The sequence below is a fragment of the Mobula birostris genome, chromosome 22 (genome assembly GCF_030028105.1).
Source record: "Mobula birostris isolate sMobBir1 chromosome 22, sMobBir1.hap1, whole genome shotgun sequence".
NCBI classification, from domain to species: domain Eukaryota; kingdom Metazoa; phylum Chordata; class Chondrichthyes; order Myliobatiformes; family Myliobatidae; genus Mobula; species Mobula birostris.
This window is the reverse complement of record NC_092391.1, coordinates 1,539,124-1,547,027: the sequence shown is the minus strand read 5'-3', so window position 1 is coordinate 1,547,027 and position 7,904 is coordinate 1,539,124.

Below are 7,904 nucleotides of genomic sequence, written 5' to 3'. Positions count from 1 at the left end.
ATGGGACAATTTACTATGACCTACTAACCAGTAGCATCTGGAAGAAACACATTCAGTTACAAGGTGAATGTATGAACTTTTTTTTTACCGTGCCCATGGTCTGCTCTTTATCAGATTATGGTATTGCTTTGCACTGTTGTAACCATATATTATAATTATGTGGTTTTCTCAGTTTTAGTCTTGGTTTGCCCTGTTTTTTTGTGATATCACTCTGGAGGAACGTTGTATCATTTTTAAATGCATGCATTTCTAAATGACAATAAACGAGGACTAAGTGTCCTCATAATCTAAACTAATCCAACTCTTTGCAGATGACTCTGGAATTGAAATCCAAATTCTAACACCCCAAGGTGTGGTTATCAACAGCAAAATGAAAGCAGGATGACCAGCAATACCCATTCCACAGCCCAGGAGTGTTCTTGCATGTTGGCTCAATGGAAATGTAAATCTGCTTAATTAAATAAAGTTTGAAAAAAAGCCACAGAGATAAACATGGAAATCTCCATCCACTGCAACACATACAAAATGCTGAAGGAATTTAGCAGGTCAGGCAACATCTCTAGCGATCACTCAATAGTCGTTATTTCAGGCCAAGACGCTTCTTTGGGACTAGAAAGGAAGGGAGAAAGATACCTGAATAAGAAGGTAGAAGGAGGAAAAAGAGGACAAGATAGAAGATGGTGAACACAGCAGGCCAGGCAGCATCTCTAGGAAGAGGTACAGTCAACGTTTCAGGCCGAGACCCTTCGTCAGGACTAACTGTTAGGCCTGAAACGTCGACTGTACCTCTTCCTAGAGATGCTGCCTGGCCTGCTGCGTTCACCAGCAACTTTGATGTGTGTTGCTTGGATTTCCAGCATCTGCAGAATTCCTGTTGTTTGCAAGATAGAAGATGATAGCTTGGTGGGGTGCGGGGGGGGGTGGTGGATGAAGTTGGAAGCTGGGAGAGGATAAGTGGAAAAGGCAAAGGGCTGAAGAAGGAGGAATCCGATAGGAGAGGAGAGTGGACCATGAGTGAAAGGGAAGGATGAGGGGCAAGGGTGGAAATGATAGGCAGGTGAGAAGAGAAGAGTAAGGGGCTAGAGTGAGGTACTAAGACCGAAGACCATAAAATACAAGAGCAGAATTAGACCATTTGGACAATCAAGTCTGCTCCGCCATTTCATCCCAAGAACTCCCATGTCCTTTTACACCTCAGCTTTTTGAATTTTCTCTCACTTTAGAAAATATTCTATACTTTTATTTCTTCTACTAAAGTCCATGACCATTTGCCTCCCTACACTGTATTCTATCTGCCACTTCTTTTCAATTGATGAAGAGGGGAGAGGGGAGGGGAGGGGAAAATGACCAGAAGTTGGAGAAATTGATGCTCATGCTATCAGGTTGGAGGCTACCCAGATGGAAGCTCCCCAGGTGTTGCTCCTCCAGCCTGAGTGTGGGCTCATCCTGACACCAGGGACCATGGGCTGCTATGTTGGAATAGGAATTGGATTTAAAATGGTTGTCCACCACAAATCATGCTTTTTGTGGATGGAACGAAGGTGCTCAACAAAGCGGTCCCCCAATCTACGTAGGTCTCACCAATATAGTGGAGCCTACTTTATGAGCTCTGGATACAGTAGACAACCCCAACAGATTCACAGGTGATGTGTTGGAATCATGATGGAGGTGAGGGAAGAGGTATATGGGCAGGTGTAGTTTATGCGCCAGGAAGGAGATTAGTGGGGAGAGACAAATGGACAAAGGAATCATGGAGGGAGAGATCCCTGTGAAATGTGGAAGGTGGGGAAGGGAGGTAAAGCTGTGTTTGATGGTAGAGTCCGCTGAAGACAGCAGTAGTTGCAGAGAATGGCATGTTGGATGTGGAGCCCCACGGGTGGTAGATGACCATAAGAGAAGCTCGATCCCTTTTAAGTTGGTGGGAAACTGGGGTGAGGATGGATGACTGAGAAATTCAGGAGATCGGGTGAGGGCAGCACCATTTGTTGAGGAAGGGAAACCCCATTCTTTGAAGAATGAGGGTAGCTCTGATGTCTTGGAAAAGAAAGCTTCATCCTTGGAACAGATGTGATAGAGCTGGAAAACTGAGAAAAAGGAGTAGCATTTTTATAGGAGACAGGGTGGAAAGAGCTAAATTCACTTTGTACAACACTGTTTGGTTTATGTGACTCAGCCAAACATTTCCATCTCAGTGTAAGCAGTCTGGTGCTTAAGCACTTCTGGCACAGAATCAAATGGGAATATTATGAATTCATCAGAGAAAACTCCTTTTACATTTACACTTAAACCAGAAGTTGCAGAATTTGTTGAATTTTCTATAAATCTGGAGGAGTTTCCACCCCCACTTTAGGAAGCATTTGAATTTTAGAATCGTAATTCAAGATGTGGGTTTTATATTTGGGCCCAGTGTGACTTCAGTGTTTATTCAACGTGTTGAATTCCATCTGTGCTCACTTCCCTCACTACCAATGTAAACCTCTCTGTGATCCAGACATCCAGTCTCTGAATTTGCTTCGAAAGAAGTGGTAACATGGTGAAACATTATCAAAAAAGGCAATCTGCACTCACCATCTGTGAGAAACTTCACTTTATATGGTTGAATTTTTACATAACTGGGGCGGTTAGCAATCCTTTAGTAATCTGGATATGAAAGGACAGCTGCCATTCCACAAAATAAGCGGAACATAAACACAAAAGATTCTGCAGATGCTGGAAATTCAGAGCAACGCACGCAATGCAGGAGATTGGGGCTGAGAGAGATAATGGATCAGCTGTGATGAAATGGCAGAGCAGATTTGATGGGCCAAATGTTCTAATTCTGCTCCTAGATCTTATAGTCATTATGGTCAAAATTCTGGAGAAACTCAGGAGGTCAGGCAGCATCTATGGAAATGAATAAACATTCAATGTTTTGAGCTGAGACCTTTCATCAGGACCTGAGGAACCACTTTGACTGGCTACAACTGACTGAAAGTGAAGTGAGACAATTCTTGCTTCATTTGTGCACGTGTCTGTCCTGAACTCAATCCTGCCACTCTGTCAACTACACTGCATCATGCACTTTACTTAATAGAGAGTTAGAATTTTTCATTCTCATTTAGGCACCTGGACAGAAAAGGCAAATACACCAGGTTATTTCTGTATCAGTATTTCAGTGAAGTAAAGGAAATTACAGTGGTATGAGAGAGGAACACACACAAGATGCTGAATAAACTGAGCAGAACAGGCAGCATCTATGGAAAAAAGTACAGTCAACATTTCGTGCTGAAACCTGCGACCTGCCAAAAGGTTTCAGCCCAAAACGTCGACTGTACTTTTTTCTATAGATGTTTCCTGGCTGCTGAGTTCCTCCAGCATTTTGTGTGTGTTGCTCAGATTTCCTGCACCTGCAGATTTTCTCTTCTTTGTGGTATTAGAGAGGAGTTGGCCAAAGTAAGTTGGAAGGAGATGGCGGTAGGGATGACAGCAGAGCACCAATGGTTCAAGTTTCTGAGAAAAATAAGGAAAATACAGGATAGATGTATTCCAAAAACAAAGAAATACTCAAATGGCAAAATAGTACAACCACAGCTGACAAGGGAAGTCAAAGCAAAAGAGAGGGCATACAACAAAGTAAAAATTAGTGGGAAGACAGAAGATTGGGAAGCTTTTAAAACCCTACAGAGAGCAACTAAAAGAATCATTAGGAGGGAAAAGCTGAAATATGAAAGCAAGCTAAAAACAATGTCAAAGTGGATAGTAAAACCTTTTCACATATATAAAAAATAAAAGAGAGATGAGAGGGGATATAGGACTGCTAGAAAATAAGCCCGGAGAAATAACAATGGAGGCCACGGAGGTGTCAGATGAACTAAATGAGTATTTTATCTTAAATATATTTACTGAGGTAGCCTTCACTGCTTCATTGGGCAGAGAATTCCACAGATCCACCACTCTTTGGGACAAGCAATTTCTCCTCATCTCTGTTCTAAATTTACTCCCCCAAATTTTGAGGCTATGTTCCCTAGTTCTAGTCTCACCTACCAGTGGAAACAACTTTCCAGCCTCTATCTTTTCTAGTCCTTTCATAATTTTATGTGTTTCTATAAGATCTCCTCTCATTCTTCTGAATTCCAGCAAGTACAGTCCCAGGCGATTCAATCTCTCCTCAGAGTCTAACCCCTCATCTCTGGAATCAACCTGGTGAATCTCCTCTGCACCGTCTCCAAAGCAAGTATAACCTTCCTCAAGTAAGGAGACCAGAACTGCACACAGTATTCCAGGTGTGGCCCCACCAGTACACTATACAGTTGCAGCATAACTTCTCTGCTCTTAAGTTCAATCCCTCTAACAATGAAGGCCAACATTCCATTTGCTTTCTTGATAGTCTGCTGCACCTGCAAACCAACCTTTTGTGATTCACGCACAAGCGCTCCCAAGTCCCTCTGCACAGCAGCATGCTGCAATCTTTTACCATTTAAATAATAATATGATCTTCCATTTTCCCTTCTAAAGTGGATGACCTCTCATTTACCAATATTGCACTCCATTTTGCCCACTCACTTAACCTATCTATATCTCTCTGCAGACTCTCCATATCCTCTGCACAATTTGCTTTTCCACTCAATTTAGTATCATCAGCAAATTTAGATACACTACAATTGGTTCCCTCTTCCAGATCATTAATGTAAATCGTGAACAATTGCGAACCCCTGTAACACATTGCTCACCACTGATTGCCAACCAGAGAAATACCCGTCTATCCCAACTCTCTGCTTTCTGTTGGTTAACCAATCCTCCACCCATGCGAATACATCACCCCCAACTCTATGCATCCTTATCTTATGGATAAGTCTTTTATGCGGCACCTTATCGAATGCCTTCTGGAAATTCAAGTAAATAACACCCATCTGTTCCCCTCTATCCACTGTGCTTGTTATATCCTCAAAGAACTCCAGTACATTTGTCAGACAGGATCTCCCTTTGCTGAATCCATGCTACGTCTGCCTGATGGATCCATTTCTTTCCAGATGCCTCGCTATTTCTTCTTTAATGATAGCTTCAAGCATTTTCCCAACTACAGATGTTAAACTAATTGACCTATAGTTATCTGCTTTTTGTCTATATCTTTTTTTGAACAGTGGTGTGATATTTACCTTCTTCTAATCCACTAGGACCTGCCCAGAGTTTAGAGAATTTTGGTAAATTATCACCAAAGCCTCAACTATAACCTCTGCCATTTTTTAGTACCCTGGGATGCATTCCATCAAGACTAGAGGACTTATCTATCTTCAGTCCCATCACCCTGTCACCTCATCCCCCATCATCCCATCACCCACCACCAATTCACCCTGTACCCATTAACCCCACCTCCCCATCACCCTGTCACCTCATCACCCCATCACCCACCACCAATTCACCCTGTACCCCATAACCCCACCTCCCCATCACCCTGTCGCCTCATCACCCCATCACCCACCACCAATTCACCCTGTACCCCATAACCCCACCTCCCCATCACCCACCACCAGTTCACTCTGTACCCCATAACCCCACCTCCCCATCACCCTGTCACCTCATCCCCATCACCCTGCCACCTCATCACCCCATCACCCACCACCAATTCACCCTGTACCCCATAACTCCATCTCCCCATCACCCTGTCACCTCATTCCCACATCACCCTGTCACCTCATCACCCCATCACCCACCACCAATTCACCCTGTACCCCATAATCCCACCTCCCCATCATCCTGTCACCTCATCCCCCCACCTCCCTATCACACCCACCCCATCGCCCCCACCCCATCACCCTCACCCCATCACCCCATTACATCAACCCACCTCCCCACCACCTCATCACCCCACCTCCCCATCACCCCACCAACCCATCACCCCTACCCCATTACCCCATCACCTCATCACCCCACCCCATCACCTCATCATCCCACCCCATTACCCCACCACCCCATCACTCTGTCACCCAATCACCCCACCACCCCATCACCCCACCTCCCCATCACCGTCACCCCATCAGCCCATTACCCCCACCCATCATACCACCACCCCATCACCCCCACCCCATCACCCTGCCACCTCATCAGCCCACCACCCCACCTCCCCATCAACCTGTCACCCCATCACCTCATCATCCCACCTCCCCATCACCCCACCACCCCATCACCCTGTCACCCCATCACCCGCACCCATTCACACCACCACCCCATCACCCCCACCCCATCACCCCATCACCCTGCCACCTCGTCACTCCATCACCCTGCCACATCATCACCCCATCACCCCAACCTCCCCATCACCCCATCACTCCCACCCCATTACCCCACCACCCCATCACCTTATCACCCTGTCATCCCGTCAGCCCCACCCCATCACCCTGCCACCTCATCACCCCACCACCCCACCTCCCCATCAACCTGTCACCCCATCACCCCATCACCTCATCATCCCACCTCCCCATCACCCCACCACCCCATCACCCTGTCACCCCATCACCCGCACCCATTCACACCACCACCCCATCACCCCATCATCCTGCCACCTCGTCACTCCATCACCCTGCCACATCATCACCCCATCACCCCAACCTCCCCATCACCCCCACCCCATTACCCCACCACCGCATCACCTCATCACCCTGTCATCCCGTCAGCCCCACCCCATCACCCTACCACCCCATCACCTCCTCACCCTGTCACCTCATCACCCACCACCCCATCACCCACCACCAATTCACCCTGTACCCCATAACCCCACCTCCCCATCACCCTGTCACCTCATCACCCACCACCCCATCACCGTGTACCCCATCACCATGTCACCTCATCACTCACTATCCCATCACCCTGTACCCCATAACCCCACCTACCCATTACCATGTCACCGCATCCCCCCATCAACCTGTCACCTCATCCCCTATCACCCTGTCACCTCATCCCCCACCACCCCAACACCTCATCACTCCAGCACTAATTCACCATCACCTCATCCCCCCATCACCCTGTCGCCTCATCCTACACCACCAATTCATCCTGCCACCTCATCACCCCATCACCCCATCACACCCACCCCATCACCCTGTCACCTCATCACCCACCACCCCATCACCCTGTCACCTCATCACCCCACCACCAATTCACCTTGTCACCAAATCACCCCCACCCCATCACCCTGTCACCTCATCACCCCACCAACTCATCATCCCATCTCCCCATCACCCCATCACCCCCACCTCATCACCCCACCACCCCATTAGCCTCACCCCATCACCCTGTCACCCCACCACCCCATCATCCCACCTCCCCATTACCCCATCACCCCAACACCCCCACCCCATCACCCCACCACCCCATCACCCTGTCATCCCATCACCCCATCACCCTATCACCCCCACCCCATCACCCCATCACCTTGTCACCCAACACCCCATCACCCCACCTCCCCATCACCCTGTCACCCTATCACCCACCCCCTATCACCCCACCTCCCCATCACCCTGTCACCACATAACCCCCACCCCATCACCCTGCCACCTCATCACCCCGCGACCTCATCACCCCACCACCCCATCATCCCACCTCCCAATCACCCCCACCCCATCACCCCATCATCTCATCACCCCACCTCCCCATCACCCCATCAACCCCACCCCATGACCCTGCCACCTCATCACCCCACCACCCCATTACCCCACCATCCCATCACCCCATCAACCCACCTCCCCATCACCCCATCACCCTGCCACCTCATCACCCCACCACTCCATCACACCACCCCATTACCCCATCACCTCATCACCCTATCACCTCATCATTCCCACCCCACCACTCCATTACCCCACCTCCCCATCACCCTGTCACCCCATCACCCCACCTCCCCATCACCCTGTCACCCCATCAGCCCATTA